This window comes from Oenanthe melanoleuca, chromosome 21 (assembly GCF_029582105.1).
Source record: "Oenanthe melanoleuca isolate GR-GAL-2019-014 chromosome 21, OMel1.0, whole genome shotgun sequence".
NCBI lineage: Eukaryota > Metazoa > Chordata > Aves > Passeriformes > Muscicapidae > Oenanthe > Oenanthe melanoleuca.
Genome location: NC_079354.1, coordinates 5378867 through 5391711, shown reverse-complemented (window position 1 = coordinate 5391711; position 12845 = coordinate 5378867). Strand labels below are relative to the sequence as shown.

General features: G+C 46.0%; 1 protein-coding gene across 2 annotated transcripts in view; it reads left to right on the top strand.

The window, feature by feature from the left end:
* The first annotated feature begins 3482 nt into the window (after positions 1 to 3482).
* The window catches only part of MIB2 (MIB E3 ubiquitin protein ligase 2), a 43431-nt gene continuing 34068 nt past the window's right edge, over positions 3483 to 12845 (top strand). For both annotated transcript variants that reach the window (XM_056508090.1, XM_056508089.1), the window contains exon 1: positions 3483 to 3571. The gene's annotated coding sequence lies outside the window, so the exon portion shown is untranslated. The remainder of the gene's footprint in view (positions 3572 to 12845) is intronic.

Below are 12845 nucleotides of genomic sequence, written 5' to 3'. Positions count from 1 at the left end.
TTTTTTTCTGTATTAAGCATACAAAGCAGCACTTGGGGGGGATTATTTTCCTCTACAAATCCTGAAAACACATTTTTAGCAGCCTGTTTACCCCTCAATCACCAATATATTTTTATCCCACCAAATATATTTATGTACCATGAGATGTTCACCTTCGAAGAACATCAGGAAGGGATCAAGTGGCCCAAGTTCTCCACGTGCCACGATTGGAAGGTGCAAAATATTAAGGAGATTTCTTTTGGGGGAAAAAAAAAAAAAAGGCAGGTTCACAGAGATAAATCCCTGGAGTGGCTTCCATGGCTGACAGAAGCTGCAGAATCCATGAATATTTCTGTGGAACAGCGGCATCCAGTGGGCAAAGAAGGATTCCTGCTCATATCCCTGGAAAATTGGGCTAGGGCCACAGAAAAGCAGAGTTTTCTCCCCAATATTCAGCGCTGTGCAACTCCAGCCCGTTGCAGTAAATGTTGCAATACCCAAATTTTCCTTAACATGCAAGCTGAGTTTTCATTGCTGCATTTTGACCCAATGGTTTTGGGTTGATGATGCCTGAGAAGGTAACTTTTATTTTTAGTCAATTTTATTTTTAGTTTTATTTTTAAAAGAGAGAGCAGCTTGAATTTCTTTTTTTATTTTTTTTTTATTTTAAACAATTTATTTTAATTTTTGTTTTTAAAGAGAGATTAGCTTGAATTTTAATAGTTTTCAATTTAGAAATATTCAGCTTTTAATTTTTATTTTTAAAGAGAGATTAGTGTGAATTTTAAGGTTTTTAAAAGTTTTACAATATTTAGTTCTTATTTTTGTTTTCTTAGAGAGAAATTAGCTTGAAAAAAAACCCCTCAACCTGACATAACTCAACCTGGATGTGCAAGCTCCTGTTTAGAACAAACACTGGCAAAATTAAGGCCTAAATTATCTTGGTATTTATCGAGTGAGGCCAAAACTCTGTGAATGGGTCTTGTAGGACAATTGGTGTTGGCTGCACTCATTTTTATATTTACATTTACATTTTACATTTGTATTTACATTTTTATAACCTGCCTCTAATTAATTTTTATATTTACATTATTATTTGCATTTTTATATTTATATTATATATATGTATATATGTGTATATATATATGTGTATATATATATGTGTATGTGTATATATATGTGTATGTATATATATATGTGTGTGTATGTATATATGTATATGTATATGTATATGTATATGTATATGTATATGTATATGTATATGTATATTTATATTTATATTTATATTTATATTTATATTTATATTTATATTTATATTTATATTTATATTTATTTACACAGTTTAACACTTGTTACCAATCTGCCTGGCAAAAATCAGGCTGAGGGAGGGAACACCAGAGCACGTTCAGACCCACTGGCCACATTCCAAAACATCTCCTAGCACTTGCTTTTCCCCTTGTGGCCCAGGCTGCCATGGAATGCAGCTGTGGGGGAAGCAGGGCAGATCAATTCTCCCATTCTGGGCTCACATGTTCACATTTCCCCCGTCTGTGTGCTCAGCTGGCCTGGCCAACATCACTTTTACGCAACCCAGAGGACAAGGGACACCGAGTCCTGCTGTTTGGCTTTATCAAGTGGCAGTGACAAGCTTGTTTTTGGACAGGTCCTTTGTACCCTGCAGCCACAAAACTCAGGGGAACAGCTGCAGTGCCCTGACACTGTCTCAGAAATTTGCTCTCTTCAGTCTCCACCAGCCACAGGCGATGCTGCCCAATGTCCTTCCTCCCTCTGCTTCAGTTCCAGGGCTGGGCTGGCACCAGGGAGGATTTTGTAACCTTGCTGCCACATCCCTGCAGGGCATTAATGCTGGCAAGGTTTTACGTCACTTAAACCAGAGTTTTCAAGGTGTCTCTGAGCTCAGCAGGGGCAAAGGCAGAGGAGTTTTGTGTGTCCTGCACCTGACAGGAGAGAGCCACATGAACACTGTCACCACTGTCATCATCACAGACATGATGCAAACTCCTGAATGGCCTCTGGAGGCAATTATAAAAGTGGCAGTCCCATGCTTTAGGGTTCAAGGCCAGGCTGGATGGAGCAACCCGGCCCAGTGGAAGGTGCACAACAGGGGGTTGGAGCTGGGTGATCCTTAGGGTCCCCTCCAACCCAACCCATTCCACGGTTCAGGGCTGCAGATTCATGTCTGGTGGCACTTCAGCCACCCACAAACCCATTCCAGGCAGAAGGCTGGGATTCAAAGGAGGATTTCAGAGCCCACCTGCTGAACAGAGACACGAATTTCCTTCATGGAACCACAGTTTGGGCTGGCAGGGATCTTGAGGATCATCCCATTCCACCCCCTGCCATGGGCAGGGACACCCTGCACTCCCCAAGCCCTGGCATTGAACATTTTAGGGATGGGTGATTACACAGAGAGGTTACAGAGTGCCTCACCCCTCACAGCGCAGAACTTCCCCTCAGTATCCAATCCAAACCCTCTCTTATAACATCCAATCCTGCTAAACCCAGGACTTGTTGGACTGAGCCATCCCAAAAACCTCAAATATGAAACCATTTACCCACGAGCATCCCTCCCCATCCCTCCCCATCCCTCCCGCGGGCGGCCCGGCCACACCGAACCCTGTGTGAACCTTCCCCTCAGAACCGAGCCGGGCCGGGCCTGCAGCTCCCTGTGGGTTCTGTTATAAATGAGAAACAAAGTCTCGATGTTCAGCAAGATTTAGATTGGTTTATTTTATACAGACAGAGCAAGCAGCACTGGGGAAACGTGAGGGGTCACAGCCCGAACTTGGTTTGCAGCTCCCTTTTTATAGTCTGGTTTTCCTTGTAGAAATCAATAATTGTTATTGTTTTGTTGTAGTAATTCTGCAAGGTGAGCAGTGGTGGTCAAAGAAACTTCCAAACTTCCGTGGGACAGCTCTTGGGACAATGGGTCATGGAACCATCTGGCCTTGGTAGATAAAAAACAGGAGAAGTGGGAACTTGATCTTGATAGTTTGTGATTGATTACACAAAGGCAGGAGATCTGATTCTGCAAAAAAAAAAACCCTTTCAGACTACGGAAAACATCATAACGCGGATTTAAACAGAGTGGGTTTAATCATATATTTCCCTTTATCTAGGTCCACGTTCTTTCCTTATTTTAAGCACTCTGCTTTACACAAACCCCAAAGCGTCTACGATCAACACGAATCATTTACCAATGATCGCAATTCCCTTCCCCGCGGGCTCCCCGCGGGCTCCCGGGAGTTGTAGTCGCAGCGCCCGGAGCGGAACTACGGCTCCCGGCTGCCCGCGGGAGCGCAGGCGGGGCGGCCGCGGGGCCGAGCTGCGGCTGCGGCAGCGGCGCCGCGGGGACACGGCGCGGCTCCGGGGACGCGGAAAGGCTCCGGGAGCGGGGTTTGCCACAGCCACACCGGGGATAAAGGCGGATCGCAGCCCCGGCGCCCGGCCGAGCCCCTCACCCGCGTTCTCCGCCCGCCCGGGCGCGGCTGTGGGGATGGAGGAGGGCCGGCGGCGAGAGCAGAGCTGGGCTTGTGGCTCTGGGGATCCTCGGCTCTGCCTTCGCGCTGAGGTACGTGCCTGCCTTTTGCTGGGGTTTTCCATCAGTGTGGGGCAGCTGAAGCGGCCGGGGTGGTTCTGGCAGCTTTAGCCGGGGTGATTCGAGCCGCTTTATGGGGGTGATTCCGCTCCCCTCAGCGGGATTGAGGCCGCTTCAGCCGTGGTGGTTCTGGCCCCCTTCAGCGGTAGTGGTTCTGGCCCCTTTAGCCCGGGTGGTTCTGGCCCTTTAGCCGGGGTTGGGGCCCCTTTAGCCCGGGTGGTTCTGGCCCCTTTAGCTGGGATTGAGGCTGCTTCAGCCAGGGTAGTTCTGGCGGCTTCAGCCGGGCTGGTTCCGACACCTTTAGCCGGGATTGAGGCCGCCTTAGCTCGGGTCGTTCTGGCAGTTTTGCTCCGGGTGGTTCCTGCACCTTTAGCCGGGACTGAGGCCTTGAGCCTGGTTGGTTCCGGCAGGTTTAGCCGGGGTGATTCCCACACCTTTGGCAGAGATTGAGGCCCCTTTAGCCTGGCTGGTTCTGGCAGTTTTATCCCGGGTGGTTCTGGCCCTTTAGCCGGGATTGAAGCGCCTTTAGCCCGGCTGGTTCCGGCCCCTTTATCCCGGCTGGTTCTGTATCCCAGGGGGTTCTGGCAGTTTTATCCCGGGTGGTTCCAGCCCTTTGGCCGGGGTTGGGGTCCCTTTATCTCGGCTGGTTCTGCCCCTTTAGCCGGGGTTAGGGCCCCTTCATCCTGGCTGGTTCTGACCCTATATCCCGGCTAGTTCTGCCCCTTTGGCCGGGTCGGGGCCCGCCGGCGCTGCTGCCGCCCCAGCTCGGGTGGTGTTTCCCGGCTGCCCTGCCGGGCGTGAGCCCCGTCCTGTTCCCCAACAGGTACTGCAGGTGCCCGGGCTGGGGCGGTGATTCCTGCCGGGAATTGTCCCTGCAGCCTGTGGGGAAGGAGGCTCCGAGCTGAGGCACATGTGGCTTTTTCTCTCCTGTGTTTCTGTATTTCCAGTCTGCCTGAATGGAGGCAGAAAGGGCCAGACTAACCCCAGAGAAGTTGGTGCAGCTGCACTGGAGGCACTGAAGGTGTTTGCTCTCATTTCACTGCCCGTGCTCAGCTGCAGAATTACTTTCTGAATGTCACAAATTCTGATTTCTACCTCACTGAGAGGCAAGGGAGCCCTGGCTCACCTTCATGGAGGTCACTTGAGCTTGGCTTTACTGCTGAACCTTCTCTCTTTTTGGCTAAGAGCCTCATGACATCCTCTGCACTTTTCTGTCGCTATAGAAGGAGTGTATTTGGCTCAAATGAAATACCATTTTTATTTTTCCTCTGTTTAGCAGCTCCATGATTTCCTGAAACTGCTTGCTGTGAAGAATGATGCAGTTGTGCATCCTTCTAGGCCTTTCCTTCATGCTTGATTACCTGTTGATTTTTTCATTCATGGTTTCAGAATCTGGAGGAGTGAATTGTTGAGGGATGCAGCTCCTGTAAATAACCCACATCCCACATTTTTATGATGGAAGTGATGCTGTGTGACAAGTAGATAATGGAGATGGGAAAGGAAAACTTCCACAGCCAGAGCTGGAGAGGTTCTTGCCCTGTTTTGAGCTTTGCTTTCTGCTCTGAGTTGTAGGTGTCTAAGTTTGTGTCTGGAGCAGGTGACATCTTTGGGGCACACGGTGGTTCCTTTAAAAGTTCTTTTCTAACTTAGAGGGCAGTAGTTTGGTATCAGGTAACTCTCAGTAGTCTCAGCTCTACCACTGGTGTATCCTCAGTACCTTGTACCTGTTTTTCAGACTGATTTAATTCTGTTGTGGAAGGGAAGGGGTTCCTTTAGGGTGCCTGCAGCATTATTAGCAGCTGTCATTTAACAGCCTCACCACAGCTCTGTTTCATTGAAGAGTTATTCCCTTTTTAGGCTTCACAAAGGTAAATGTGTTTCCCATCCCTTCCTCTTTGCACAGCACAGCTCTGTGAGTCACTGCCATGAGAAGGAGCTTCATATTTGTGTGATATTTGGCTCAGCACAATTCTCTGCTTATTCTGATATTGCTGTATGGCATCATATGTTTTGACATTTATTTTGAGTGCATGTTTGGAGCTCTGTGGCTGTGAAAATCCTGTGCCAAATTCGTGTGTGATGAATCTGTTATTCTCCTGCTTTGGTCTGCAATGGCCACTGCTGCGATTGTTTGGAAGAACTGGGATGCCTTTTCCACTAAAACTTTGTCAAATGTCTGGGAAACTGCAAAAAACTGTGGGAGTACTGTAAGTGTGGTGGTTGCAGTTGTCTCCTTCCCTTCTTCTTGGGAAGGGCTGTGTCCATGGCTTTTTAAGCTGCCTTGATCTAGAAGTGGGTGGCTCCAGGAGCACAGGATGCTCAGAGCTGTGGCTGCAGCCTCAGAAACGAGCTCATCTGTGCCTTGTGTTTGTGCACGTTGGATTTTGCTGCTCACACAGGCTGGTCCTGGTTTCTCTGGAGTTGAAGGCTTTCTCTCCAACCTAGTTCAGCTCTCTGAGGTCGTGTTGTCCCTGCCTGTTCCCATCAAATCTGTTTGTCTTGCTCATCATCTCTGCTGCAGGAGTGCTCCTGGGCTCTGGCAGGATCCAGGGCTGTGCTCAGTGTGACTGTGCCAATCACAGCAGCTCTGATCCTGCCCTTTCCCTTCAGTTGCTCTTTTCCAGGGATAGAATGGAGAGTCCTGTTTGAGTCCTGGTTGTTTTTCAAGGATTCTAATTCATGGCTTGTCAAGGGTGTTTTTGGAGGGGCCAGAATTGTAATCCATTGTTCACAGAGGAGATCAGCACATCTTTCCATACACTCTCCCTGGAAGCTCTGATGGGAGAGAGATCACTGAATTCTCCTTAAACGAAGTGGAATCTGTTCTTTCTTGGGAGACTTGCAGAATTAAAATATTTCTTTTCCTTCTGTACTAGTGTTTGAAATTTCCAAGGATCAGTGAAATTACATTGATGTGCTGGCAGGATATTCAGCTGATTGATCACAGACCTTAAGCCACATTCCCTGATGGAATCCCAAGGGAATTCGGGATACATGCTGGATCAGGGCTTGAAACTTCCTGCTTTTCCTTTGACCAGGCTGTGGAGAACAGAACTTGGAGTTGGGATGTGTGAGCTTTGTCCCTGGCTCTGCCACAATCCCCTGTGTACCTATAGTTCCATTTCCCATCTGCAGAGTGCACGTGGATTCTCCAGAGTCCCCAGAGCACAAAGAGAACATCTGGACTTGTAAAATGCACAGAGCTGGAGGTGAATTGATGGACATGCTGACCCTCAAACCTTGGTTGAGTGAGACAAGAGCTCCTCCTCACTTTGCTCTGCTCCCACAGGCCTGCCTGGCCAAAGGCATGTCAGGAGAGATTAGACTTAAACCTTGTGATCTGCTTGCAGAGCACAGAAAGGGCAAATTGCAGGCTGAAAGCAGGCAGGAGTGCAGGGCTGACCCTTCTGGAGGCCTGAAGGGGAATCTCAAGTTGGTAGGATGAGCTATCAAGGCTCATCAGGGATCCAGCAGGTTTTATGCTCCAGCTCCCTCCCTGCCAGGCTGAAGGAGCTGCTTTTGGAAAAATTGAAAGAAGGAGGAAAAATTGTGTTCCTAACTGAGAGGATTTGTTAATCCCTTTGTACCAGCAGTGCTGAGGGTCCTGGAGTCTAAATATCTGTGAGCAGCCCTACCCAGAGCTACAGCTCTGTGTTTCCCCAGCCCCACTGTTCAACCACCTATCAGGACATCAGAGTTTATTCTTAATTCCTCTTGATTTTTTTCACTCCTGCAGTGAATCAGGATTTTGATTCTTGAATGACTTTTGGGGACACTTACTGACTTTATGGACAGGCAAGGCAATCATGCCATTAGATTGGGGTTTTATGAACTTTTAAGTGCTTGAACCCAGGTTTTAATGGTAAATTGGAGTTGATAGCTGGTGTGGGAGAGATGCAGACCTGAGCCTTAGCAGGGCTCCACACCATCAGCTCTGGGCCAGATGGTCTTGCCTCTGAGAAATATATTAGAGCAATGTCAAGGAAGAGCACAGTTGAAATCTGCGGCCAAGACAGATTTCTCACTGTTGGAATATGTTTCTGTCTGATCCTCTATTTCTAGATGATTGAAAATAGTTCTGGAAGGGATTTTGCTGAGGCCACCTAGTCCATCCTTTTCCACAAGGCATGATAAGTGCACTGAAACCCTTCTGATACATCTGTTAAGCTTGTTCTTTAAGCAAGTGGAGATTTTCCAGCTGTCCTGGTGGGTTGTATTTGACTTTATTAGACTTTTTTTTTTTTTTTTTTAAGTATTATTTTAATATTATTTTGTCACTGTTTTGGGCACAGAAACAAGGGATGCTTGTGGTTGATTATTGACCTCTTAGTGCCAAGGGCCAGAAAAGTGATGGTGATTCCTGGCAGGAGAGGGAGAGAAATCACACAATGCAATAATATTGAGTTTTGGTTCATTTTCCACAGAGATCTTCCATGGAAAAGTTAAAATACCATTCTCCCATTTTTTTTTTTCATTCAAACTTAGAAAATAATTGGGTTTTTTTTTTTCCCTTAAACAACATTACCTAGTGGTTGTGTGTGTGGGCAGGGAGTGTTTGTTTTTACTGTAAAGCAATGTAAATTTAACTTGGAGATCTGCTGTTGAGGAAAAAGTGGATTCTCATCAGCTGCTGAGCTTTTTCAAGGCTCCAGGCTCAAATCTGCAAACTGTCAGCTCCAATTAAAGCAAATGGCTGGAGCTGTTTTTTTTCCCTCCTGGAAAGAACACAGTTCATCAAAAGCCAGAAGGAAATTTCATCAGGCTCATGAGCAATTATCTCATGGGATGTAATAAGAGAGATCCACGAGATGCCCAGTGTGAACTTTCACTTGTAATCACTTTTAATTCTCCACTGGGCACACGAGCACTGATCTCAGCAATTTGAAGTTTTCCTGTGGAGTAGAAGCTGGTAGAGGGAACTTGTGTTTTCACAGGGTTTGAGTGATGTTGATGCAGAAATGTGAATTTTGAGAGTCCCTGAGCTGGCAGAAGATATTCCACCTTTCTGTGTAGGGTGGGTTAACCCTGGCAGGCAGCTCCCTTTCAGCCCAGTGGGACAGGGAGCAGGACTGGAGGGGTAAAATTAAACCCTTAAAATTACCCTTAAAAATTAATTAATTAATGAAATTAAGGAATTCCTCAGGTGCAAGAATTGCTTGGGAAGGCATAGAGACTCTAAATATTCTCCTTTCTTATTTCTTCTCCCAGTTTTTATTGCTGAGTACCTGTGGTCACTCAGGGTCAGCTGCCCTGGCTGCTCCCTCCCAGATTCCTGTGCACCCTCAGCCTCAGTGGGAAAAGCAGAAAAGGTTTTGATTGTTCAGCCCCAGCTCCAACCCCCCTGTGCAAAACCAGAGCTGCAGGGAAGGAAATGAGGTGAATCCCAGCCAAACCCAGTGCCCTGTGGTGTGCCACAGCTTCTGGTGGTGGCAGCCTGTGCCAGCTGTTCATTATTTTATTTTATGGTGGTGTTTCCTAAAGATGGTGTTTGCATTTCAGTTCTTTAAAGCAAATATTGACCATTGTGCAATGCAGGTTGGTTCCATGATTTAGTCCTGCAGTTAGCACAGAGCTGATTCATGAAAAACACTGTGCTGTGTCTTTGGGTGGTCACTGTCACTTTCTGTTTAATTAATTTTGTTATTCACTGCTGACAAAAAGCCCTTTTCAATCCACAGCTCTCAGTGACAAAGCCAGTTTGGATTTTGTGCAGATCAGTGTTATGTTTTTGGAGCAGGTTCACTTTTCTGTGCCTGTGGTCATCACAGAGGGGGTTGAAATTTGAGTTAAATTGAAAGTTCAAGGCCAGCTCAGTTCAGTTCTTGTGTCCACTGTAGCTTTTGGGTCCTGCCATACTCACACACAATGAACCCAAAATTTAAGATGTGTAACTTCTCTCTAACTTCTTCAACCTTTAGGTGGAAGATCATTTATTCTGAAGTTGATATCCATTTTTTAGGAAACCAGAATGCTGGAATGAAGTGTTTGCACAAAGCTTCTACTCCTGAATATTAATAAATTTACTGGTGCTTCCTTTAGACCTTCATCCTTTAACAAGATGAAGGAATAGATGGAAAAGCTGAGTTGGGAACCACTCAAATATTGCTGAAAGGGAAAGGAACAACTCAGTGCCAGAACACAACCAGTGTAAAATGCAATGTAAAATTCAGTTTGGACAAAACAGATCAATGGGCTGGCATTTGTAAAGGCCAAGTGTTGATTGCAGAGATAAAATGCTCGGTGGGGACTCTGAGCCTGGCTGGTTATTTTTAGCATTTCCTCCCCTGTGTTTCAGGATGTGCCTGTGCCTGCTTTCATGCTGGAATGACAAGATATTAATCCCTGAGCAAAGGCCTATTAATCACCTGCTTTATTCTGTTTATGTAATACAGTTAAATATACTCTGGGAGCACGTGAGGTTTGGGCCTGGAAATGATTTCACCTCATGCAGACTTTTCTTTTTTTTTTTTTTTTTTCTTGATAGATGGGTTTCACTGCCCCATATCTGATTTTTTGGTTTCAGCTCAGACTGACTTATCAGTAAAATGGCTTATTTTATCTGCTGTTGGTAATTAAGCCACAAAAGCAGCATCTGCTCCTCTCTGCCTCCCTCCCCTGTGCCAGTGATGTCATTTTGCAAAATTTTAGACTGAACAAAATTCCTGACTGCACAAGGAGAAGGGATGAAAAGTGTCATTGAGAATCATGGAGATCCAGACTGGTTTGGGTTGGGTTTGGGTTTTCCATCCTATTTCCACTGTCCCAGGTTGCTCCAAGACCTGGCCTTGGACACTTCAGGGATGGGGCAGCCACAGTTTCTCTGCAGCAAGGCACTGTCCATGGTGGTGGTGGATCAAAAATACTGATTTTCTGTGTGTTTTGCTGGTTTTCTGCTCTGATTTCATCTAATAGTGGTTATATTTGTGTGAATTTAAGGTTTTTGGCATGAATGCTAATTTTGGTAATGAACTTAGCAGCTGTAAACCTTGAGCAGAGGTATTTGATCTTGGTTGTCTGGTATTAAAGAACACAAAATTATTTATTTCTGGCTTGCAGGTAGGAAAACAGGTAGGGAGCAATTCTTGATGGTGCAGGTGAGCTCTGGGCAGGCACTGAGCTGTGAAATTTGTCAGGAAAGGGGGAAAACCTTGCTGAGCCTTTTTTCTGTAGGGAAATGCTCACAGTAGTGGAGAAAATGCTAAGAACTATCAGTTTTTAAGTCAACATGAGCTGGCTTAATTCAGCCTTTACACCAAAATTGTGTCTGTGTTGATATTCTTGATGTGAAGATATGCAAAATTAAGTCCTGAAGTTTTACAGTGGTTGTGGCTGATCAGTCTACACTTTTAATGGCTTGATCAGACTTTATTTAATGGCACTGGAAGAGTCAAAGAGAATGAAAAGAGTAAGAAATGGACAATGTTATTTTCAAAATGTTCAGTGCAGTGCTGGCTGTTTGGGGGCTGATCAGTGGGGGAAGTTGGGAGTTTTGGAGAAGTGTGATCTGCAGTTGCCTGAGGAAGCATCTCCTGCATGGGCAAACCTCTCTGAAGTGGAGCAATTCCTTTCAGAAGACAATTCAAACTGAAAAATATGTGTGAAGGGACGAAAAAAAAAGCTGTTTTTTTGGTTTTAAACACTTCCTCTGTTTACCATGCTGTTCAAATAATGTGATCAGCAGGTTCCAGGCACTGATTTTTGTCAGCTGCTTACAGCACTGGGTTCTGTTTGCTGTGGGGCCAGACCAGCAGCAACCTTTGCCTCCCACGAGGTGGAAATGGGGCTCTCACAGTTGAATATTGCCACAGTTATTGCAGCTAAAATGTTGTGGGATGAAAGCTGGAGTATTTCTCTTTTTTCCAGTTAAGTTTTAGTGGGATTTCCTAAAACTGAGATGTTACATCTAGGCTGCTCTTGCCTGTGTCACAGCAGGCAAGGTCAGAATGTGAGATGAGGATTCAGAAATCTGCTTTTCTTATGATGGATTATTCGTTCATGGTTACTTGAAATTCCCATGGGAAGCTGATGTTTTCTCTGTGAATTATTGCTGGCAGCTCTACCTGTCCTTCCCTGGAATAATTACAGCCCAGGCAGCATCAGGGGAGGAGTATTTGCTTCAGTGAGTGAAACATTTCCACTTAGGAAGTCAATAATGCTGCTCTGGCAAGGCTCAGACCACAAGAGCACCATAATTCAGTTTTTGAACATCCCTTTCCTCCTGCTCTGCATCTCCCCTGCAGAGGAGATGGGAATGCAGGATGCACTTGGTGCCTTCTTGTGTGGAAAATGGAATTATTCACATCAGGAAAGAATCCTCAGATCAGCCAGCAAGGGGCTGCTGGTGCTTTTTGCAGCACTGACAGCTCCTTTAAAAGCATTCAGCATCACAAATGTGCAGCAGCATCCCAGATTTGTGGGAAGGTGCACAGGGCAAGTGTGGGTTTGCCTTTCTGGGGCACAGGGCTGGCTCTGCTGTGGGGATTCTCTTGTCAGGATGTGTCAGTGGCAGCCTGCTCTGCTCTTTGCAGGTAGGGAGGGGTTATCCTTCATTTTATGGGCTTGTGGGACAGCTGGAATTGGTCAATAATTGCTGGAACTGGCATTGCCTTCCTTGGAATACTGAGAGTTCTAAGCCTGTGGTGGTTCATTCATTCCTGGGGAGAGGAAGAAGCCCCAGTGAAATAAATGGCAGAAAACTCTGAGGGCTGGCAAGTGACCCTCCATCCCCTCCCAGAACCCTGTGGAATTTGTTGCTTCCTTCCTTAAGCGTGGAATTCCTTTTCCTTCTGTTAGTACCCACCCCCAGTTGCCTTGGATGAAGCAGGAAGAGGTGGTAATGGTTCTTTTTAGGGAAAAGCCCTATGACAGTAATTGAATTGTGCTTTATTTTGCATTGTTGGATGTTCCCATTTGTTTTCTCTGTTTGACTGCCTTGACTGGCTCATAGCAGCCTTTTAAAAAAAAAACAGTTCTGCCTCTTAGTTGAAGCAATAAATAGTCATTTTATTCATCTCTGATCTGGAGGAAGAGGGAGAAATCTCACTAGGCTCTGACAAGGATATTCTTTGATTCTTGCTCTCATCAAGACAGAAAACACTGGTGCACCTTCAGCTCAGCAATGTTCCATCCACCCCCACAAAAACAAATGAAAGAGTTGCCCTGGGCACTTTGAGTGCTGCTGAGGAGGGAGGATGATGTGAAGTTCAGGAGGACAGCTGGGTTTGATGCTGTTCTCCTGTGGCAGCTG